The following is a 26,371-nucleotide window of genomic DNA, read 5'->3' on the forward strand; positions in this document are numbered from 1 at the left end:
TCCTAGCAAACCAAGAGTGGCCGTTCGCAAACATTTCCGTTTGTTTGCTTACCCTACCTCCAGCACAAGAATTGCTGTCCCCACTTTCAACCATCTATAAGTGATACCCAATGTGGTAAACAAAATTATACCGTTACAACTAGAGAAACAAAACCTGACATAGCAGAATAAAATGACTACAACGACAGAGATAAAAATTCTAAGAAAAATAATCGGCAAAACTTTATACTACAGGAAAGATGTGAAAACATTCAAAGACAATGCAAAATAGTTCCAGTTAACATATGGGTACAAAAAAGAAGAATAGAGACGCATAAACATATGGATAAAATGGTGAAAAAAAAAATAGTAAGAATATCTCTAATCGCTAATAGGTCTAAGAAGATTTTGTCTATTTAAGAAGAAAAATGAAGAAAAAAAAAGAACACTTATTGTCTTTTTCAGCATTAATTAAAACTATTTTATTAATATTTAACTATGATTTTTTATATTTATTCTTATCTTTTGTGTCTAACACTTTTTTCATGTTTTTTTTTTATTGATTTTCACGCTGCTCTCGAGTTCTCTGGTAGATAATATATTTTATTGCCATTAAGTCATTGTTTAGTTTGGAATTTTAATGCAATAATAAGTTGTTTATGCAAGCCTTAAGAGTAAATTGTAGCACGTTGTAGTTCCCTCAAGAAAGCAAAAGCTTTTCAGGCATCGCAGAGTAATATTGGAGCAGACACTCAATACTATATCAACATCATTTGATTATTATAAAAGAATTTTATTTTAGTTGATTTTCGAGAGATATCTATTTTTGTTTTTACTGTGTTATTAATTAACTACGATCAATCTAGAGGTATTCAAATGAAATGTGTTCAATATAATGTTTTATTTAATAATAATAATAACCGTCGCGACGCGTCGAGTCTCCCTCCCCTGCATAAGGGATACAAAGGATTTTCGCGCTGTGTCTCGTACACTAAAGAAAACAACTCTAAAGAAAATTTTAAAAGACGTTATTTATAACAAATTAAATTGTCTACAACTTTAATTTCATTACTTTTTAGTGTAAAATAGAAAATAAAAAAGTTATTAACAAAAATAACTAACAATTTTTGAAAAAATTTTCTTTTGCGCCTTATTACTTTCATTTAAACATTTTACGATAAAATGACATCAAAGCAATAATATAGAGGGTTTTTTAAAGAATAATGTTTATTGCAAATCATTTCATTAATTTTTCTGGGTTTTACAGCTCTCCGAAGTTGGCCGGTTATTATTCGTAAGAATATGATAAAAACATTTTAAATCAATTTATCATTTTCTTAAAATTATTATAAATTTATTATCGACCGTTTCCGCCACCACGAAATTTATTATTATTAATTATCTTAAGATAAATTTCTTGGTAATGAAAAGAACAAAACAACCTTAATAGACCTTTTTAAAACTGCTCTTTAATTTAGGCATTTGGCAAACTAAAAAATAATAATTTTCATGAGTTTTCCAGCCTTGAACGTGCTTATTTTCGCTTTATGAGATTTTAAATTATTTATTTAAAAACTATCAACTTTAAAGAAACAATAACAACCGTTTTTTTGTTTAAAATGACCCTAAACCTAAGAAACCCAAAAAAAATGTTTTTTGCAGCAAAAACCCTTTTACTTTTGGAATTTGTTGAAAAATTGTTTAAACAATTTCTGAAAAAAAATTTGCCCGGCAGCCTTATGATTTGTTTTAAACAGGAATCCGTAAATAGACTGAAAGAGAAACATTGTTTCTACGGTAGCGGCATCAAGACCTGTCCCTTTTTTGCCATTTAAAATCATTTTTTTGTACGGCATTTTATTTTTATTTATAATTGATGTCAATATTAACAAAACATATCAATGCCATACAGAAATGTCCAAAGATTGTCCCTGCTACTGGTACCAATATTTTTGTATGACATTAGGTTGCAGTCATTATTTTTGTATTACCTACCTAAGTTATAAATTTCACACAAATATGTTTTACCAAAATGTCCCCCCTTGAGTGGTAAGTTTATCTTACCTATGTAGTCACCTGTACCGATAAAAATTGACGGCATAGTTTCTAAAGTTGTTATTACATATTGTAATATTGATTAATATGTGATTTATGCTGAGTCAGATGACCGCTTAAAAATGTCCCATGAGCTTGTCGTCTAATATCACTACTTGAGAACTTTATTGATCATATTTTAGATAAATATAAACAAATGATCATATTTCAGAAATAAACAGACGAATAGAGATTGGTAGATCAGCATTTATATGAATGCAACCACTTACTCCTAACGTGCTGAGATTTCAATTTAAAAATAAGAACTAATTTGAAAATAATGAGCTGAGACTAAGAATCGAGCTTTTCAACTCGATTGTTAAAGATTCAAAGAACATCTGTAGGTCAAAGATTATGATTTTTAACCTCCGCGGGGACGCAGCACTCTAAGAAAAAGTTATCTATCTAAATGCTGTTATTATGCCAATTTGGAATAATATGTATATACAGTGTGACCCATTTAGATTGGAAACACCTCTATAAAATTTGAAGTTGTTAACCGATTTTAACCAAATTTTTTTTTAATGTCATGTAATAAAAGGTCTATTGCGGGACAAAATATCAAATATTTAGTTAAATTTTCAGGGCAGTCTACGATACTTTTTCTTCGTCGAAAATGGAGAATTTCTATTAGCGATTTTTTTAATAAAAAAATTTCTACGCCACTGGATTTAGAGTGGCTGCAAATAGCTATGACAAAAATTTCATTAAAATATATTTATTAATAACCAAGTTATGACAACTTAAACTTTTAAAACTCACTAAGCTACGAGTCAAAAAAGAACACCCTGTATCAACAGATAACCATAAAACTAATTATTTTTCAAATAATTTTAATAATAAACCACTACTAGATAAAAAAATGTTTAAAATAGCATACAAATGTAATGCATGTAACGCACTTACATTATTATTAACTTTACATGCTACAACTTAAATCTCAGTTGCCATGACAACGATATTACTGTTTGACATTATGTGTCTCATACAAATTTCAGTGCTAGCATAAATTTATGCATAATATCTGCAACAATATTTACTTCAAATTCTTTTAATAATATTTTGTGTCATGGCTGCAAGATTAAGTTTGAAAGAAAAAATTAAAATTATACGTCTTTTGGGAGATAACAATAGAAGTGCCAGCGAAGTTTGTACAATATTTAATGACAGACAATGGGATCGTACTAATATTAGCTGCGGTACGGTAAACAAAATAAATAGAATATTTAATGAATATGGTGCAGTATCAAAACTAATTTTAAAAAATAACCCGTTACAAAGAAGAAGAGAAAATGATCAAATCATTTTAGATCATTTCAGAAATAACCCTAATGCCAGTTTAAGGAATGCCAGTTTATATTTGAATGTGCCTCGAGAGAATATTCGGCGATGTCTTAAGGTAAATAATATTAAACCTTTCAAACCAAAATTCTTACACACATTACAAGAAGGCGACGAAGCAATACGTTTAGAATATTGTTTATGGGCCCAAGCGGAATATTTAAACAATATAAATTTTCTAAAAAACGTGTTGTTTACCGACGAAGCCACTTTCACTACAAATGGAGTAGTATCATCACATAATTGTCGGTATTGGACAGCAGATAATCCCCATTGGGTAATAAACTGTAAAAGCCAGTATTCTCAAAAAATCAATGTCTGGTGGGGTATACTGAACGAGCGAGTTATTGGTCCTTTCTTTTATAAAAAAAACTTGAACTCGCAAAACTTTTTAAAATTTTTAACACCAACTTGTGGGATGCTATTCATGAGCTCCCAATTAATGAACGATTAAATTTGTATATCCAGTTAGATGGGTGTTCTGTTCATTACGCCAGAATCGTGAAGCAATGGCTAAATGAAAATTTTCCGAACCGTTGGATAGGCCGGGGTAGTCCGTTGATAGATTGGCCACTCAGATCTCCAGATCTCACAATTTTAGACTTCTTTCTCTGGGGAGTTATCAAACAAAAAGTTTACCAAACCCGTGCAAGAGACGTAAACGAACTTTGTGCAAAAATTCGACAGGCATGTGCAGAAATTACTCCCCAACAACTAAGAAATGTAATTAGAAATATTCATAAACGCTACGACAAATATATCCAATTAGATGGTGGATTGGTAGAGGCAACTAGGATTTAAACTAAAATTATGTTTCCATGTTTCTGTTAATACAGAGTGTTTTTTTTTTCTTAGTGAGTTTTAAAATTTTAAGTTGTCATAAGTTTGTTATTAATAAATATATCTTAATGAAATTTTTTTAATAAAAAAATCGCTAATACAAATTCTCCATTTTCGACGAAGAAAAAGTATCGTAGAATGCCCTGAAAATTTAACTAAATATTTCATATTTTGTCCCGCAATAGACCTTTTATTACATGACATTAAAAAAAAATTTGATTAAAATCGGTTAACAACTTCAATTTTTATAGAGGTGTTTATAATCTAAATGGGTCACACTGTATATATATATATATATATATATAACAAGTTTATTACAGCTGCCGCCGTTTCTCGCAACCTAGCTTCCAACGCTTGCGATCGTTCCAGTCATCTACTTGTAGACCCCTATCTTCCATTACACCTTTTACTTCTTGTCTCCACGATCTTCTTGGTCTTCCCTTTTTCCTGCGGTTGGTGGTGATCCACTGTAATATTCTCTTTGGCCATCGTTGATCATTCATCCTTTCTACATGTCCATACCATTTCAACCTTTTGCATTCTATAGTTTCCAGGACGTCAATGTCTATGCCCATACGCTCTCTGATTTCAGTATTCCTTACTCTATCTCTTCTAGTGGGTTGGCAACCTCTTCTCCAATAATTCATTTCCATTGCTTTTATTTTAGATGCGTCATTTTTATTTATTACCCAAAGCTCTGAACCATATGTAGCAATGCTTTCTATGATACTTTTGTATATACTAATTTTTGTGTTTCGGGTGATGTGGTTATTCCAAAGTATACTATTCAGTTGACGTATTGCTGAATTTCCTTGACCAATTCTAGTAGCTATTTCTTTTGTATTCTGACCATTGTTTGTAATGTTTACACCGAGGTATTTATAGCTATCAGTATTTTGAATTTGTTTGCTTCCTAGTTCTAAGTGCTTTCCTTCACCTCCCACTACTACGTACTCTGTTTTTGATGGATTAATTGATAAGCCCCACTTAGTATTTTCTTCATCTATTTTTCGTAACATGTAGTGGATATCATCTTGATCTTCTGCAAGTATTACTTGGTCAGCAAAATGCAAGCTATGGTCTCCAATTTTAACACCCATAGGTTCACATTTTCTTTTCCAAATATCCAAAACCCCCTCCAAATAAATCTTAAAGAGTGTAGGTGCAATGCAGCAGCCTTGGCGAAGTCCTTTGGTCACTTTTATCTTTTCTGTCACTTTTTGTCCAATCTTTATTACACTCGTCATATCATCGTACAACTCCCTTACAGCATTAATGTAAATCGGTGGAATATTCTTGTCTTCTAGCACCTGCCATAGCTTGGCTAATGGGACACTGTCATACGCTTTTTGAAGATCAATAAATACCATGTGTGTCTCCATATTATGTTCCAAACGCTTTTCTATTGTTTGTTTTAGGCAGAACACATTGTCTATACAAGAACGACCAGCACGAAAGCCACTCTGATCTTCAGCGTCTTCCCAGCAATCTTCAATTCGGCTTTTAATTATCTTCCCGTAGACTCTACAGATTGAGTTAGTTACACTAAGCCCTCGGTAGTTCTTACAATCTTTTCTGTCGCCTTTATTTTTGTTTAGATTGCTGATATATGCAGTTTTCCATTCTGGGGGTAGCTCTTCTCCTCTCAAGAATAAATTAAAACTATAAGCCAATAGCTGAAATAGTTTGTCAGGGCCATATTTAATCAGTTTAATGGGTACTCCCCACGGTCCTGGAGCCTTTCCATTTTTCATAGCGTTGGCGTGTTTTTTAATTTCTTCTGGTGTTATTTCAGTTTCTTCGCGGTAGGAAATATCATATTTTTGGTAGCCAATATCTTGGAATTCTGTTCGATCTTATGTCAGCATTTGTTCATAATATTCGACCCATAATTCTGGGGCTATTAGAGTTAACCTACTGCATTATTTTCTATCTGTTCTACTACCTCTAATTGTTTTCCAGGCTTCTTTACTTCTTGCTGTACCCATAAAATTTTCTACGTTATCGCAGGCTTTATTCCACATCTCATTTTTGACTTTATTTACCTCTTTTTTTACTTCTTTGTTTAAGCTGTTGTACTGTTGTCGATAGTAAGGGTCCTTTGTTGCTAGCCATTTGTTATACATATTCTTCTTCTTCCCCACAAGATCTTCTATTTCTTTATTCCACCATTCATTTCTATTTTTTATGCTATCCACTTCTCCAATAGCTTCCATTGCAGCTTCGTAAAGAGCTTTCATAATTTCGTTGTACGTATTAATTGGTGAGGAGTAACAAACATCGTGCAATTTCAGATTCAACCTCATTCGATACAGAAACTGGGTAGACTCATTTTCAAAACCTTGTAGATTATATCTCTTTGTTGAAATGTCTTGCAGTATCATTGAACTTTTGTTTTCATTTTGTCGTTGGCTTCCTTTAAATGTAAATAGTAGTGACGCTTTAAGCAAATGGTGATCAGATCCACATTCTGCTCCTCGATGGACTCTAACGTTATTAACCTTTATTGTGGAGTTTTCTTTGCATATACAGTAATCGATTATTGATTTCAAATTCCTCGTTGGCTGAATCCATGTGAATTTATGAATATCCTTGTGCTGATAATATCCATTCATTATCTTTAAATTCATATGATCGCAGAAACTTATTAATCTCTCACCGTTTTTATTTATTTTTTCTTCTCCAAATGGACCGACCACTTTGCTATTTACTTTTCTTCCGGTTCTAGCATTTAAGTCACCTAGTAGAATTACTTCCTTCCTAGTTCCAATACTCTCTACCAGGTCCGTCAATTCGTCGTAAAATTTATCCTTTACCTCGTCCTTTTCATCTTCAGAAGGTGCATATGCGCCCACTACCACTATGTCACGGAATAATATGTTTATATTAAAAAATAAAAAAATATATTTTTATTTTCACTACTGTTTATTGTGGTGAATAATGTATTTATTTTTATATCATGCTAAATATATGAGTATTATCCTCGCTAATGACAATAATGGTTATTTCAGTTAATGTAGCTAATTTCCTTTAAAGTAAAAGATAACAAAGCAATTATAGACAGCAAAACATAATATTTTATCAAAACCAAACAAATGTACAATAAAGAAAAAACTGTAACAAAAACAAATAGGATGAGAAACATGTGTGTATTATATTTATGTGTTGGTACGGGCAGTTCTAACATAGCATACACTGCTCCAAGAAATTACCGCACTATTAATAAATATATATTCACTAATCCAAAATGATTGTCATCATAGTGGGCTGTGGAAGATAGAGACAGCACATGTCGTATCATTAATTCAGATATACTTGTCAGTTTGCGTCAACTTTGACTTTTCAACTTTTCAAAAGTGGTTTTTGCTCGAAATGTATTTTTGAAATGGCCAAAGAATTATTGGGGAATGGGTTTACTCCAACCGAGATGCTTTTAAAGATTTTGTTGAAGAATTTCCCAACGATGCGGTTCATTATGACGTCCTTTGCAGAACTATTCGTCGCGTTGTATATGTTTATGGAGAAACGGGAAGCGTAGCTCACAAGCCAGGGGCAGGCAGGTTAAAAGTCCGAACTAAAGAAAACATCGAACTCGTCAGAACAGTTATAGTAAATCAACCACATACATCCATTCGGCATTTACATCAATAGGTAGATCTTTCATATGGAACTTGCCAGCGTATTCTTAAGCAAAATTTACATTTTCATCCGTATCGCTTACAAGCCTTCCATGAAACCACCCTAAACGACTATCTCCAAAGGCTAGTCTTCTGTAATTGGTTTCTGAACAATCTTAGTAATAATGGTGATGTAGTAGTCAAACCCTTTTTTACTGAGGAATATTGGTTTCATCTTTGTGGGTACATAAATTTTCAGAATATGAGGATGTGGAGTGCAGATAACCCACATTATTTTATTGTAACGCCTTTATATCCACAGAAACTATCAGTTTGGACTGCTATAAGTAACCGACGTATTGTAGGACCCATATTTTTCGAAGGGTTTTTAAATGCTTAAAGATGCTTTCAATCGATTTAAACTCCATTTATAAATCAATTGATCAGGTATGAATTAATAAAAGGATATTTTCAGCAAGACAGGGCGGGGCGCCAATTTATACAACACTGCCAAATTTGAATTTGATTATTTACTTTTTCGACAATAGGGCTATAAGTTTAAATATGCCTATTATGTTCAACAATCGATCCTGTGATTTGACTTCCTGTAATTTCTTTCTATGGCCACATTTAAAAAAATTTATTTTTAAAACTCCTGTAGCGGATTTAGAAGACCTTAGATAAAGAATAGAGAATCATATTGAAGAATTAAGTAATACTCCGTGGGTCCTAAACAATGTTATAGACTCGATGAGAAAAAGAGTTACGTTATGTAGAGATGTTGGTGGTGGAAAAATACAGCATTTTCTTTTTAATATTTTATTTTATTTATCATTGTTAAGAATTTTTCGCCAAGTAACAAAAAAAAACAAAATTTGTTTAATTTACTAATGTTTGTATTTTGAGAAAGGTTTCCGAAGTGGAAATTAAAACTTCAATAAACTTACTTTAACCTTTAATTGTAGCTTATTCCCATTTAAATAGTAATTACTAATATATGTGCTTTAAAAAAGATTTTAAGCGCTGCTTTCATCTAGGTCATTCCAAAGTTCAACCAAAAATCGCTTCAAGTCCTTCAAGTTGTTGGACTGGTCCGGTTGAGATTGTAATTGGCTGCCAAGCATATCCCAGACATGTTCTGTGGGATCATGGTCAGGACTACGTGCTGACGAGCCCATTGTTTCAATGCCAACTTTCCGAGAAATAGTCTCACCCTAGTGGGCTGCATGAGATATGGCTGCATTCTCGTGCATTAACCAAAAATGTTGGTCAATATAAGGGACAAAAGACACTACATGATTCTGAACAATGTTTAATATCGTAAGATTTACATTATTTAATACCACCAACTCCTATATCACTTGTATGCAAGCAAAAGTGTGACTCATCTATCCACAGAACTGGATGTTAAAGACCCCTGTTAAAATTTAACCATGCTCTACGATGATGTCTAGTTAGCGCTGAATTTTAGACAGAAATGGGAGAATGCAATTTTTTTCTAAAAGACGTCATCGACGTCTTATTTGGTTGCCACTTGTATTTTGAAGCTTAGATTGCACATATCTGGTTGTTACAAGTCGTTGTCTTAGAGCTGAAAGCCTTAAGAAATGATCACCTGTAGTTGTGACATGGTTTCTGCCTTGCTCAGCTTTTTTAATATTCTTATCAGTCAGCCTGATATATGGGACACACCGAATCTTTCCTCTATTCGGAGATGACTCTAACCTTCTTCGGGCAATACGACGGATTGAGCGTATTCCTCACGTGGAATATTTCTGGATTCCCGTTGCATCTTGACAATTTAAACAAAAGTATTTCGAAACAAGTCAAAATTAAACATTAAACTGGCTTAAGTTGATTTGCCATTTGCAGTGGAATTTAAAAAAAATTACTGATAGAGATAAAAATTCAACAGCTTTGTTGTTATAATGAATATTATAGAGAGAACTTTCAAAATATAGTAAAATAATATACAGTTTACTTAAATTGGCAATAGTTTTCTAAAAATAGCAATGGGTGCATTAATTCCTTGGAGCCATCTATTCTCTGTATGAAAATTTCATTAGATTACATAAAAAACATATCATTGAATTTTAAAAATGTGGTGACATGAGGTCGATGTAATAGGATAACACTTTAAGGAAAAATATTTATCCCTGCTCGAAAAATGGACAACTTGTTCCAACTGTTGATACCAGCCAATTGGTATTAACTGGTTCAATAAGATCATTGGTTAAGAATTCGGACAAAAAATCAGAATATAAAAAATATCAATTAAGTGTTCTTTGTTCCGGATAATTATATAAATTTTGAAATGATTTATTTATATTAAACTTGGAGGTATTAAGGAGTAAACGTTATTTATAAGTTATGCAGTAAATTATATTTAAAGGATTAAATAAAACAATGTGTACACAAGTGTGTAGTGTAAACACAATTTTAAAACAAATGAGGAGAAATGCACTTACCACTACTACAATTGGAAATGGTGACCTTCCAGAAGGGTTCAAATAAACTGTGCCTATAAAAAAAAACAAAAATTTTATTTTTAAAATCTCATCAAAAAAAATTATTTTAGTTTAAAATTTAAATTTTAGTTTTATTAAGTCCGTCCGTATATTAATTTTAAAAGTAATCATGCATTAACCTAGTATAAATTGATCAAGAGTAGTGAATCGATGTGAAGAACCGCTATTTTGTGACACTGTGACGACGCCATCTTGTAGCGCTAGTTCCGTAAACACGTCATCTTGTGGCGCTAGTTCCGTGAAGACGCCATCTTATGGCGGTAGTTCCCTGACGCTCGTCTCAGCATTTCTCCAAAGAATATAGATAGACGCATATAGAAGAATCTTTCACTGTCATCTTTTAGCGTCGGCAAAGGTTATACATAAAACAATCAGAAGTTATTCAAGATTTTAGTTCCTTATTTGTACCACTAGGAAGCGGTTATATCAGCGCTATTACTGCTTCTAAAATAAGAAAGAGTGGGGCAACAAGTGCAACTTTAGATATTTTTATACGTAGATGCCGCGTTTTCGTAGAATAGCATTAAATTTTTGCGATTTATAAAATGTTTTGAAGAAAATAAAATATTATTTTAACTTTTAATAAATAAATCTTTTTAGAAAAAATATTATGATTTAAATTTTAAATTTAAATATGTACAAATCTACAAATAATATAATTAAAACTATATTCTTATAAATTATAGTCAATAAGTCAATTACCAGGAGAGAAAGCTCAAAAAATTGTAAGGTGTTTCGATCCAAAAACAAGTATTGATCTTGTTAGTACGCTAGAATTAAAATATACCAAAGAATTATTTTTTACAATTTGAAAATTCGAAATTGTGAAGTATAATTTCGGATTTTTAAATTGAAAAAATTAATAAGTAAGTTTCAAATAACGCCTCACAATAACGCCTCAACAAAGAAAGATGAGAAAAAATGCAAAAATGGCTGTTGGGACATGGACCATAGCAAATCCCAAGAAAACCCAATCAGCAACACCCGAGGATAAAAAGAGACTTCGGGAGAATACCATCACACCCCTCCTAACAGAGTTGGTAAGAAACCAAGGGGCTCTAACGAGCAGACTAAGTCCTAAAGCACCGTGACAAAAGTATTCAGAATGGTGGTAGCACACAGACACCATCCTGATACTCAACTAGATCAGGCTCAAGCAAATTTGATCATTAACAAATTGGAGCAAGCATTTGATGAGGTTCCTATCGGAGGTCAAAATGAACTTCTGCAATTCCATAAAACTTCAACATCTTACCTAATTTTTCAATTTTTTTAATGCTTTTATTTCATATATATAATAAATTATTATTTTTCCTTTTACTAATATTATTAATAACTTTTTTTTCAGAAATATTTGACAATATTAATAAAAAAACAAAAAAAAACAGAACTATAGTATAAGAATTTATTTTTATGGCAAATACAAACATTTTGAAAGCGATATTCATCTTGCATGTATACTGTATATATTTAATTGCCGATAAGTTTCTTTCTTTAATGATATTTCTGCACATATTTAATCGGTTTAATTGATGATTATATTGGACAATTTATATGGAAAGTCCTTCTCTCCTTTATTATCCTTACATTTAGAGTTCAAAAGTACACATCGTTACACAAAAAAGTATTATTTGTCTAAGTTATCATCATATAACGGGGGTCCTACGGCGATTGCCGCTTCCCGCATTTCAGCCTCCATCTTTTCCTATCTCTCCAATCTCCCTCTTCTAAGCCTCTAGATTGCATTATTTTTGTAATTTCTCTTCTCCAGGAATTTGGTGGTCTTCCCCTTTTCCTTCTTTCTGGCGGAACATACATTAAGGCTTTCTTTGGCCACCGCTCCTCCTCCATTCTCATCACGTGACCATACCATTGTAATTGCCTTCCTTGTATTCTATCTGAAAGAGTATCTCTAATTCCTGCACGGTTTCGTATTTCCTCATTCCTGATTCTTTCCATTCTCGATACTCGACATGACCTTCTAAGATAATCCATTTCCACAACGTCTACTTTATCTCGTTCATTCTTTGTCATCGTCCAACATTCGGCACCATATGTAGTAATTGGTTCTACAATTGCTCTGTATACGCGAAGTTTGGTATGCATCTTTATTTTATTAGACCACAGTAATGAATTCAGTATTCGGATGCATTTTTTCCCTTGGGTTATTCGGTTTTGTACATCTATCTTAACTCTGCCATCTGCTGATATGATGCTTCCTAGATATTTATACTGGTTGCAGCCTTTTATGACTGCGTTTTCAAGCCTCAGATCTGTGGTATTTCCTCCAATTTTTAAATATTCTGTTTTGCTTATGTTTACAGTAAGCCCCCATTTGGCATATTCCTCAAATAATTTTCGATTCATATAATTTATATCTTCCTCATCGGTTGCAACCACCACCTGATCATCTGCAAACAACAATGTATACAGAGTTTCTTGTCCCACTTCGATGCCCATAAATCTACATTTATTTCTCCAATTCCTCAATGCTTCTTGGACGTATATTTTAAAGAGTGTCGGTGACAAACAGCATCCTTGCTTTAGGCCTTTAGTGACTTTAAATTCATTTGAGGTTCTGGTTCCAATTTTTACACAACTAACTGCATTTTCGTACAATTTATATATCGCTCGGATATACGTCGAATCCAATCCGGACCTTTTGAGGACCTCAAACATTTTCTTTAACGGGACACTATCATATGCTTTCTCAAGGTCTATAAATACCAAATGGGTCTCTCTACTTCTTTCGACACGCTTTTCAATTATTTGTCGTAGGATAAATATATTATCAAGGCAGGATCTCCCGGTACGAAAGCCGCTTTGTTCTTCAATATCTTGTATCTGTCTTTCAACCCTCTTCTTTAATATTCTGCCGTACAACCGGCCCACAGAGCTCGTCACACTAATACCTCTATAATTGGAACAGTCTCTTTTGTCTAAGTTATACATTTCGTTAATTTATTTTAAAAAATCATCTTTTTTGGATCTTTAAAATATTGAAAAAGTATTAATCCATCGTTTTATACTTTTTTAATTCACTTGACTCCTCCTCCTAAGAGCCTTCTTTGTTGAGATTGGCGATCAATATGGCAGGCAAATTTCTCTCTGTTCTTGGCTTGATGAATTAATTCATTTCCTTTTGTGTAAGTCCAATCTCTGATGTTTCGTAGCCAAGATTTTTTCTTTCGTCCTATGCCCCTTTTACCTTCAATCTTGCCTTCTAATATTACCTAGAGCTGCTCAAATTCCCTATGGCGCATTATGTGTCCTAGATATGACGTCTTTCTAATTTTGATAGTATTGACCAGATGAGGGCGTGTGTTCATTGCTCTCAGTACTTCTTCATTCGTAGTTCTGCTGGTCCAGCTTATTCTTAGCATTCGGCGGTACATCCACATTTCAAATGAATTTAATTTGTTGACGTCATACTGTTTTAATGCCCAGGTCTCACAGCCATATAGTAATAGAGACCACACATAACACTTTAGTGTTCTCAATCTTATTAAGACTGATAGCTTGGGGTTACAGAGCATTTTACGCATATTCATGAAACCAGAACTTGCTATTTCAATGCGTCTTCTAATTTCTTTTGAGTGGTCTAGTTAACTATTTAGTTCTCTGCCCAGGTATATGAAGCTTTGGGAACTCTGAAGGGTGATACCATTTATTTGTATATTAGGTGTAACTTGTTCACGGGGGTTTTTGTGGAATACCAGAATTTTGGTTTTGGAAAAGTAAATGTCCAAGCCCAGCCTGTGACTTTCTTCTGATAATATGTTCATCAATATTTTTAGTTGGTCTTCAGTTTTTGTTAATACTACGGTGTCATCGGCATATCTTATATTGTTAATGATGATTCCATTGGCTCTGGCACCTTCATGGCGATCTTCAAGAGAAGCTCTAATTATATGTTCGGCATATACATTAAATAATAGAGGGGGTAGAATGCACCCTTGACGCACTCCTCGTTCTATGTTGATGTACTTGGTGTTTCCGTTCTCTGTTCGAACGCTCCTGTGTGGTTCCAGTATGTATTACTTATGATAGCTATATCGTGTCCGTCCAACCCTACTTCTTTTAGCACCTCGATCAATTTTTCGTGTTTGATGTGGTCAAAGGCCTTTCTGTAATCGACAAAGCACACACACACAAGTGTCAATCCCATAATTGCTTCTCTAGTGCCTGTACCCTTTCGAAAGCCATATTGAGATCGACTCAGGTATTCTTCACACTTATTTTGAATTCGGTTATGAATTATTCGCATAAAAATCTTAGCGACATGACTCATTAGGGATACAGTTCAATGGTCTTCACATTTCCTTGCTTTTTGTTTTTTAGGAAGAGCTATATATGTGGATGTTAGCCAGTCATGCGGTATTATGCCATGTTCATATATATTGTTGTAGAGGGATGTTAATTTCCTGACAGCATTATCACTTAGGTGTTTAAAATGTTCGGCTGTTATTAGGTCTTCACCGGGTGCCTTGTTGTTCGTTGCGTCTTTTATTGCCTGCAAAACTTCTTCGGTGAGAATTTTTAATTTTTATCTGTATCTATTTGTGGAGGCTCTTCTGTTCTCTAATCACCAAACAAATCTTTAAGATATTGCTCCCATATTTCTTTCTGTTTTTCAGGGTCCAATTCCATTTGGTTTTTCTTGTTTGTTACAATCGATAAGTGTTTGGGTTTCCATATTCCAGCTACTTCTTTAACCTTTTTGTGTAGTTCTCTTGACTAATTTCGAAAAATATTAATTAAATAGTACTTTTTATATACATAGGATGCCTACTTTTGGACTCTGAGTATATTACTTACCATTGTGGTGGGAGACTGCTACCTTCTCGCTTGATTCCCTCTGAGTAATATTAACTTGCCCATTATTACAAATTAATTGATCATTATTAGCATTGTTATAAACAAATTAATATTAGCTAAGAACAGCAATATTTACACATAAAAGGTTTTTAAACTATCAACTATTCTTACCTTTAATACGTTTATAATTTCTCATATATTTTTATTTTACTTTTTTTTGTTTTTCAATATCTCTGTAACATTTATTTTAACAAATGTTGGTAGTATTTAGGTTAATTATATATAATGATAAGAATATTATTTAGTTGAATATACTATGTAGTAATTAAACACTAAGTTAAATTTTATTTACATGCAATAAAAAATAAATACTTTGAATATTATAAATTTCATACCTTTTTAGATTTAAAATTAAAAATTTAACAGTTTAATATATTAAAAATAAAGATTTTATTGTGAAAAAAAAAGAAAAAAAGACAGTTTGCAAATCAATGGCGTTGAAATTTGATTAAGTGGATGCATAAGTTAAATAAATAGCTCTGTTCGTACTCCTTTCCCACTTCCCCCTAACTATATTTTTCATGATTTTGAGTTTATGCAGTCGGCCTCTTAAGGATTGTTTTGAAGTATAATAATCGTAACCAAATCGCCCATTTGAACTGTTCTTCTATCTTCTTCTTCATGTGCCTTGTCCGTTCCGAACGTTGGCAATCAACATGGCTATTCTGACTTTGTTTACGGCAGATCTGAATAGTTCAGCAGATGACAATCCGAACCATTGCCGCAAGTTTTGGAGCCACGAGTGTCTTCTCCTCCCTGGACCCCTTCTGCTGTCTATTTTCCCTTGAACGATCGGCTGTAGTACTCTATATTAATTATGTCTCATAACGTGACCCAAGTATTCCAACTTTCTTTTCTTTATACTTATTCCTACCTCTCTCTCTTTACCTATCCGGCGTAGTACCTCTTCGTTGGTCACCTGCTCAGTCCAGGATATACGTAATATACGTCGGTAAGCCCACATTTCGAAGGCCTCTACTTTTTTCATCAATGTTGCGGTCATTGTCCACGCCTCCATTCCATATAACAAAACCGGGAATACATAAAATTTCAGAAGTCGAATTTTGAGAGGTAGGGTGAGGCTTTTAGAGGTGAAAATTTGCTTCATGCTAGTGAACGATGCTCTTGCCTTTTCTACTCTTATACGTATTTCCTTCGCTTGATCCCAATTTGAGTTAACTGTTGTTTCCAAGTAGATGTACGAATCCACGTGTTTAATTCTTTCATTGTCTAATATCAGTTGCTGTGGTTGTTGTTGGGTTTTGCTTACTAACAAAGCTGTTCTTCTATATGCGTCTACATTCTTTGATTTCACTATAGAGAAAAAAGTAAAATACAAAATACAACGCCAGTATAGAACCTTCGCTTCAAAAACCCAGACGTTTTTAAATATCCACACAACTAATTTTTAACATCGTGAGCCAATTCATCAATTCTTCTTTGCACTACTTTATTATTGTTTAAGAAAATTTTTAAATTTGTTGATAGTTTTTTTCAATTTTTTTGCTGTCACCAACTTTAAATTAAAGTTGTGGTTTATATAAACGAATTAGTTTGATTTTTGAAACATGTACAAAAGTTCACTGTTATATTTTAAAAAATTGTTTTTTACAATATTCAAGAGTATCGATTTTCTGTCACTATATGTAGAATTGGCTTTGTTTAAAAAAACTTTTAAAGCTTTTCTCAGATTTTTGATTCATCCATTTCGTTAAAAATATCGATTATCCTTCTGACATACATGTGATTTTTACCGTAATGTAATGTGACATCGCAGAAGTATGCGGAGTATATAATACACATGTTTGCAAAAAGTGCTAACGTGGAATGTGCAATTGGAATTCCAATTTAACTCAGGAAATTCAAGTTCCAGCTGAAAAGTTAAATGTACATTTTTAAAAACGGAACTATTTTTGTGTTTGAGGATCTCCTGCAGCTGAAAGATTAAAAAAAAAGATTTAACTGTAACTTTATTTAATAAAATTAAGGATTAAGTAGTTAAAGGGAATATATGGTTAATTTTATAGTTAATTTTATTTAATGAGATAAGCACAAAGGAGGAAGCTATAAAAAATGAAACAAAGAAGATGAATAAAAAATTAAAAATTTGCAGAAGTAAATAAAAAATATATAAATGCCATAATAACCTAAAACTATAGGTTGTGTTTTAACTTAGGGTAAAGTGAAATTATTTACATATTTGAGAATTTAAGCTAGAAACACATATTGGCTTTACAGATCCAAAAAAATCTTCCGACTGCTCTGTCCGCTTCATCTACCAATCCAACTCCCACTGGCAACAATCTTCATGGCATCTCCCACCCAAATGCCGACCTTCCTCCAAAACAGTACTTCTACATCTAAATTGGATTACAGAGATAGCGATAAATTCTGGGACAAAGCCAAAGTTTTAACAAAACCAAAACAGTCCAGAGTCGATATGATAACTTCAATGTCCATCGAAAGGTGAATGAAATAGCGGGAAAGTTCCAAAAACGCAACAGCGAAAAAATAACAGATAATGAAGGAAATCTTGCCATAACCAAAGAAGATGAAAAGAAAGTAAAATTTGGAGAAAATTTAGGTCCCGAAATCCTATCAGAAGAAATAACGGCAGCCGTCAGAAAAATGAAGGATGGAAAGGCACTGGGACTTAATAAAATTCCTGCAGAACTGCTGAAGCTATTAGATTCAGAACAAATAAAAATAATAACTGAAATATTTAATGAAATATACGAGTCAGGAAAAATACCAGTAGAGTGTCTTAAATCGGAATTCGTAACATTGCCCAAAAAACAAGGGAGCAAAAGTTTGTGAAAGCTATAGGACCATAAGCCTAATGAGACATCTGCTGAAGCTGTTTTTGAAAGTCGTCCACAATATTGCCCCCAATCAGTTTTTATTTGTGAACGTCGTTGGTACTAGGGTAGCTTTATTTAGCGTGCAAGTATTGTTTTAAAAATGTAGAGATGGCAGCTATAAAGTTTTTATATGCCTAATTGACTACAAGAAGGCTTTCGATAAAGTCAGGCATGAACAAATGATGGAAGTGCTGAAGAGGACAAGGATTGACGAAAGAGACCTAAAAATAATAGCTAACCTGTATTGGAATCAATCAGTGGTGCTCCGAATAGATGGAGAATATACAGATAAGGTCAAATAAGGTCAAAAGGGAGTGGGACAGGGGTGCATAATTTTACCACTTATATATTCAATCTGTACTCGAAGCACATTTTTGAAGAGGCTCTAAAAGATATTGATGTAGGCATCTCAAAAAATGGAGTCAAGCTCAATAACCTGTGGTATGCAGATGATACAATAGTGTTTTCCAATACCATAGAAGGGTTGCAAAACTTAAATGAACATAATAACGGAAACAGGTAGAACATATGGACTGGATATAAACACCAGCAAGACCAAGCTAAGCGGAAAGACAAAAGGTGTATTCTTTACTATGAGCTCTGTATTTAATAGCCATGACATCACTCTAGAAACAAAAATAAGGCTTATTAAATGTTACGTGTAATCAGTGCTTCTCTAGGGAATAGAAACGTGGACATTGAAGGCGGAAACTCTATCAAAACTTCAGTCTTTTGAGCTATGGTTATACAGAAGGATCCTGAAGATACCATGGACAGACAAAGTCACCAATAAAGAAGTACCACAGAGGATGAACACAACCACAGATTTGGTCAACATTGTGAAGATGCGGTACTTGGAACATATAATGAGAAATCAAGGCAGATATGACCTACCCCAATGAAAGTTTCAATATAAAATTAAAGAAAAAAGGGCCCTAGGATGAAGAAGAATATCCTGGCTTGCTAACCTGACAGCATGGTATAGAAAGATCTCAACACAGCTATTCCGTATAGCAACCAACAAAGTCATCATAGCGAGAATGATCGTTAACGTTCGGAACAGACAGGCACCCTAAGAAGAAGAAAACAGTTCAACACTCTCACCTGTTGATCGATAATCAAATAATAAATTCTTTTTGCAAAAAATCGCTTCACAACAATTTTATACTAAATACTAAAGAGTGTAAAGACAAAATTCAAAATGTTCTCATCTCTGTTTGAAAAGAAACCCTCAAACCACATAAAAAAAAAACCTTGCGATAGCGACCAAAATTAATGAGATTATTTATGAAAGACAATAGAAGACATCAAATAGATGAGTTAATGCAAATAAATCCAGGAAAATAGAAAGAAAATCTAAAAGACGAAAATAGCTACGTATCCTACATATATAGAGTATATAGAAAATATAGAATACTTGGATAATAAATATAATAGCTTTAACCTACACTCAAAAAATCAATATTACAGGTTCTAAAACTATCACAAAAACGAAGATACTTCAATATAACAAATGGATTATAATAACTGATGTGAAAGGAAGATTGCTGCAATAAACCAGTTACATAAATCCTGTTTAGTAATAAAAGTAATATATGCCCACAGCGTACCTCTAGGAAGCAAAGAAAACTGTAGAAAAGGAAGTGAGGGGAGAGTTTCTAGCGCCGCTCGTGACAAGGCCCGATAATATAAATATTTGGTGGCAATTTAATATGTTCTATACAGTGATGAGTGCATTAAGAACCGGCAAAATAACGCAAAAGATAGAAAACATAATACGTTGTGAAATAAAAAGAGATGAAAGTAGTAGAGGTGGGAAATTATCGATAGAAACCTCTAATTTACATTACATTACATTAGGACTATCGATAGTTTCCCACCTTTAGACGTTAGCTTATAAGCTAGTTGACTTCAGTCATAATATTACAAGTATGACGTCGAACATTAACATTTTTTAAATTTCGCATAAAGTAAAAACTGATTGAAAGCAATAAAGCAAAGCTTAAGTTAACAGTTTAATTAGTAGTAATTTGATAATTAATTCTGTGTTGACGAATACAGAATAACAAGCTATGATAATTCTGTATTGAGAAGAGTGCATGCGACGTCCCAAATCACAGTTTATTATTAATCAATACTTTAATTTTGGATAAAAACATACTCATACTTAAACTGTTTTTACTCACATTACGTGATACGTATTACTATGACTGAAGTCAACCAGCTCATAAGCTAACGTCTAAAGGTGGGAAACTTTCGATAGATCTAATGTAATGTAAAGTAAATTATAGGTTTATATCGATAATTTCTCACCTCTACTACTTGCATTTCTTTTTATTTCACAACGTATTATGTTTTCTATCTTTTGCGTTATTTTGCCGGTTCTTAAGGCACTCATTCCTGTATAGTTTACTATTATATACTTACTTTAATGCAGTAAAAATTAATATAGCCATAAAATAACAAATAAAAACTTACTCTGTGATATAACATAAACTCTCCCTGTCGAAAATATAATATACATTTATATAATGCATTTGTATACTTATATAAATCCATAAAATATTTTTAAATATAGAGATTTTAAAATTTTCTCGCTATTTTATGATTATATTTATTTTCCATTACATTAAAAGGCCAAAGCCATTAGGACAAAATGAATAATAAAATACAGTCGTTGTGAAATTTATTTATTTCTATAATAACGTCTATACAGGGTTGTGATAAAGTATGGAACCAAGTAAATATTTTTGAAACGAAAAAAACGATATTCATGAAAGTCTGCATGCAAGTACAATGACACATAACGCATCTAATACCATATTTTTTGTTATTGTTCTAATTTCGGTTTCACTGGAACTACCATCAACTTATTTAATTTAAATGGGACACAATATATTATATTTTCGCAGATTTTAAAAAACATTATTTCTAATTCAGAAATTTGATAAAAGAAATTTAGCTTAAGACCAATGAGAATAATAATTAAATCTAGAATAAAAAAATCACTTTGAATGTTCAAAAGTTCACATCCTCACAATGCGTAATACTCCATGTGAAACCGCTCCTGTAGGAAAAACATTTCTGATTAGGTTTCTTTACGGATTCTTGTTCAAACATGTCCAAAAAATTCACCCAGCACCCTTCAGATTTATTTAAAGAGCATATTTTTTAATAATAATCCGCAAAGAAAACGAATCGAAAACATTTTTCCTACGAGAGCAGTGTCACAACATGGACTATAAGACTATTAATTATTTACTAGTGTAGTCAGAGGAAAAGCGTAAACTTGTTTTTTTGTATTAAAACAATGTAGTAAGAAATAAACGAGTACTATCTAGTAGATAACTGATGACAAAGCAATTCACAGTAATAAATTGTAAAATAAAAATGGTTCATTTAAGTTGAAAAGGTCTTACTGAAATGTTAATAATGATTGTAATTGTCCAAAATATGTCTATAAACCCATTTTATATAGACGGGTACTTTACAGAGAAGTATTTTACTAAATAACCAAATTATTCTGGCACTTTAATAGAAGAGCCAATTACCACAAAATTTTTCGTTTCAACAAGATGGAATTTCCCCACTATTATCGCCTAGTTAGAAATTTTTTAAATGCGAATTTTCATAAAGTGGCTTGCTCGTTCATCATCTCCATCATTTTGGCTTTACAACCCTGCGTGGGTCCTAGCCTCCTCAAAAATTTCTCTCCAGTCACCGCTATTCATCGCCTTTCTCGCCAAACAGATATTCCCATATTTCTCATGTCTTCATCGATGTTATAAAGGAACTTTGTTCTTGGTCTTCCTCTTCTTCTCTGACCAATGGGTCTATCAAGGAGCGTTTTTCTAGCTGAGTCATTTTGTTCCATCCGCATTACATGCCCTATCCACCTTAGACGTCCTATCTTAATATGTTTTACGATATCAGGTCCTGGTATATTTTATAAAGTTCAAAGTTGTATCGTCTTCTCCACAATCCATTGTCATTCACTGCTTGATAGATTTGCCTTAGTACTTTTTCTTCGAAACGTCCTAACATATTTTTATTATTTTTTAATAGAGTCCAGGTCTCTGAACCATGTGTTAGGACTGGGCGTATTATTGTTTTGTAGGGTTTTATTTTTGTATTTCTCGATATAATTGTGGCTTTAAAGAGGAGATTGAGCCCAAAATAGCATCTGTTGGCCGTGTAAATTCTGTGGTTTATCTCTGCGGTAGTATTACTTTCAGTTTTAAGGAGCGCTCCCATACAAATTCGTTCACTGCTTCGATGACTTCGTTTTCTATTACAAGTGGTCGTAGAATTTCACCTTTGATAATTTTGCTACAGGTAACCTCTTTTGATTAGAGACACATGTGAGAATCACATTTTGTCGTACGCAGGTATATAGATTGATTGTCTACCCGAATTCCCTAGACGTATAGTAGAGTTAGCAGACGCCTACTTGCTGAAGTAGAGCATTTTTTTTTGGATACCGCTTTCGGTTTAGGGAACGAGAATACATGCCTATGCCTGTCCGACAAATCACTTGTGTTACTGTTGTGAATGTCAGTGAAATTCACTGCGGGGCATAAGATTGTAAATAGCTTAGGAACCTTCTTGTGTTGTATTTGCCCAGGAGATCCATGTACGTACCCCTTTTGATTCACTTTTTGTAGTTAACCCATTCCAGTCTCCTTGTTATTCACTTATCTACGACCCAGCTCTCAAAAAAAAACCCAGATTAGCCGTTTGCAAACGTTTTGGTTTATTTTGCTTACCCTATCTCTAGCCCCGTAGTTTCTGTCCCCAATTTTCAACCCCCTATAGTAATACCCTATGTGGTAGGCAAAATAACCATCACAATATGATTGACAAATAATAGTGTGAATTCCATAATAATATATCCATATCATTGATCTTACACCATTGGCAGATCTATCCAAAATTTAGTGCAGTTTATATTAAACGTATGAACTTATACCTTAGATGAACTTATACCTGGGAATTGTTCTATTTTGGGTTTATTGTCTACAGTTACTACTAGGAATCTACTAGAAATTCAGTTTTTATATTTATCAACTAAATTTTCTCCCTTACTTTTAGGGTCTTTAAACTCAGCTGATGTCTCTATTTCCTTTGGAGTAAAGTCAAAGCTAGCAAATACTATATTTCCTTTAAGTTTCTAACTTTTTCATTTGGTTCTCAACATGTGTTACTTAATTCAGCGTCACTTTTAATGCTCGAAAATTGTTTTTATTTGGCTCACCAATTCTGAATGCTGAATACCTTTAGTATTGTAGGTGAATTATCTAACATTGCTGACAATACTTTACTAGCTTCCTTAATATCATTTCCTTCAGGTGTACTATACAGCATAATATTATTGGCTCGATTATTTCTCTCTTACAATTTTCATAGTATTTCCGTTTAATCAAAATCTGTGCAGGACTGTTAGTTGATTTATCATCATCATCAATGGCGCTACATTTCTTCGTGAGTCTTTGCCGCGTTTACTATTGCCTTCTGTGTTTGTCGGTCCTGTGCCAGCAATTCCCATTATCGCACTTCCATTTTCTCTAGATCTTCTTTGACTGCATCTGTCCACCTTTTTCTAGGCCGCCCTACAGACCTTCTTCCCTCTGGCCTTTCCCAGAACACATTGTTAATAAGGCGATTGTCGTTACTGCGTATCACATGCCCTGTTTATCTGAGTCTATTGGCCTTTATATATCTGACTAGATTTTCTTTTCCGAATAGAGACTCTAGCTCGTTATTGTATCTGCCCCTCCATTCGTTTGTCACGCTGTCTCTGCAAGGGCCATATATCATTTAAAGAATTTTACGTTCCCACACCAGCAATTTATTTATTTCTCTTTTTGTTAGAGTCCATGTTTCGCTTCCATATGCGACTGCTGGTCGTATTATGGTCTTATATATCCGGATTTTTGTGTCTCGTGAAAGAAGTTTTGACTTTATTAGATGTTGCATTGCAAAGAAAGATCTGTTTCCTGCCATTATTCTCGTTTCAACTTCTCGCTCTAATTTGTTGTCATTTGTGATTGTTGCTCCTAGATATCTAAATTCTTTAACCACTTCGAAGTTATGATCATTTATAATAATGTTTTGCCTTATTCGCCGTCGTTCTTGTTTTGAGACGACCATGTATTTTGTTTTGCCTTCATTTATTTTTAGACCGATGTTTAATGCAGCTTCTTCAAAGCTCAAGAAAATAGAAAATGTTAGTTGATTCTGGGTTGTTAATTGGTGTGGGTGCATTAAGCTCCTGGCGAAGGTTCTCAACCGATTAAATGAGTTCTGGGACCACTTCAAAAACGTTCTGCACAATAATTATGACTTTCTCCTCTTTTCCTCATTCTCACTCAGACCGACTTAATGAGCATACACACACACAACATTGAACACTTCTTAAGCAAATACAGATTTTACTAACTTTATTATTAATTGCTTAATTAATAATTAACAGATTATATTACTTGTTTTAACAACTTCCACTGCGTTACCATTCATTTCTCTACCAGCAATTATAGCAACTCCATTCCTAGTGTTACTTTTTACTGCATACCACAATTTGTATTCTTGATCTAGTGCTTGCGCTTTTTGTCCTCATGTACCCTTTTTTTAAGAAGACTCTAACTCCTATTCTTACTTCTTCTAAGGCTTCCAAGAATCCAAGACTATGATTTTTCTGATTTTTCTTACTGTAAACCTTAGAAGTAGTACTTATTGGAAATCCGAATAGGGCTTCAATTTGCTTGAGTAACATTTCACGTCAGGAGATGCCATCATCAATACAATGGGTTTATAGAATCAGTAATCGCGAAATGCTACGACACATAAGTAGACGAGAAACATTATGAGCTGCTTATTATCCAAAGGAAAAAAAAGCATTAGAAGAAAAAGTACAGGAAAATGACGCATTTCTTAGCTGAAGAATCTTAGAGAATAATTTCACTGCATAGTTTCTTCAGTTGCGATGATATCCAACCTTGAATAGGAGAACGAATGCAGATAAACATTCTACGGAAACGTCTAGTTAAAGAATTATAAATGTCATGGTTCCGTTATCTCAGAGAATAGTTTAATCAGGCATTTAAGCAACCATTTAAAAAGACGGTCCGTTAGGAAGAAAAATATTTCTGATTCTACCTAAGTAACAATCTCTTATATACGGCTAATATGACTAGAAAGTTTAAGTGTTATTCTAAAAATATTAAATATTTTAAGAATTTAACCTAAAACTCCAGGTCCTAATTTAATTTTCTTTTACGTTTACGTTCGGGATATTGAAAGTGATCCTTTTTTAAAATACTTAATCGAGAGGTAAACACAGGAAAAAGCTTATTGAATATTACCGCCATCAACAAAAACGATTTTCAATCTTCTGATGTAAAAATTAATTATTTACGTGTCCTAAAAATAAATGTCTCCATCATTATTTCGTTGGTGCGTTTGAAGTGGGAAAGGTGTACAACATCGATAAGACTAACGACTTCATTCTGCTGACGTCATTTTATCGATCAAAGAAACTAATGAATGATAAAACTTAAACCTTATTACCATAAATGAGATTCTTAAATACTTTTTAAATATAAAAATTTTATTTCACTACTTTCGTACTACTTCTTTTACTAATATCGATTTAATCATTAAATGTGTAAAAAAATAATGTGAGAAAAAAGTTTAATTAACTGAGCAGAAATTTCACGACACTCTATACAGGGTGATCTTATAATGTAATTAAATGAGACCAAAGATAAAAGAAAATATTATTCCGAAGAAAGCTCTGTTGCAGTTTCGCAAGTGAATATACCTAAACATTGTTAAAATATTAACAGACTTTTTGTAAGTGTTAATTCTACCCGTATAGTTAGTCAAGATTTTGCTTACAAAAACACATACACTATCGAACAATAAAACGGTTGTTAATACAATGTTGTAAACAAAAGAGTGTTCATTCGTACATTGTTGTTAACAAAGAAACACAGAAAATGAGTGTCTTTCGTTAAATTTGCAGATCTCTTGGATAATTATCGTCCACATGTAGCGTCAATAACCATTTTTATAAGACAATTAGAAACTATACTAAACCATAATTACAAGAAATTAGAAACGAAACATATGCACTTATAAGAAAAATAAAAAATAATCACTAGGAACGCTTTTCGAAAGAAATGGAACATTATTTTTATGGTCTGCATAAGCAAATATGGCGCTTAAGAAGAGG

General features: G+C 33.0%; 1 protein-coding gene across 1 annotated transcript in view; it reads right to left on the reverse strand.

Moving 5' to 3' along the window:
* LOC140436192 (uncharacterized) overlaps positions 1–10,392 on the reverse strand; it is an 821,182-nt gene extending 810,790 nt beyond the window's left edge. Inside the window, 1 exon segment of the mRNA XM_072524890.1 lies at positions 10,340–10,392. The gene's annotated coding sequence lies outside the window, so the exon portion shown is untranslated.
* Positions 10,393–26,371: the final 15,979 nt, after the last annotated feature.

Source organism: Diabrotica undecimpunctata, chromosome 3, assembly GCF_040954645.1.
Source record: "Diabrotica undecimpunctata isolate CICGRU chromosome 3, icDiaUnde3, whole genome shotgun sequence".
In the NCBI taxonomy this organism is placed as follows: domain Eukaryota; kingdom Metazoa; phylum Arthropoda; class Insecta; order Coleoptera; family Chrysomelidae; genus Diabrotica; species Diabrotica undecimpunctata.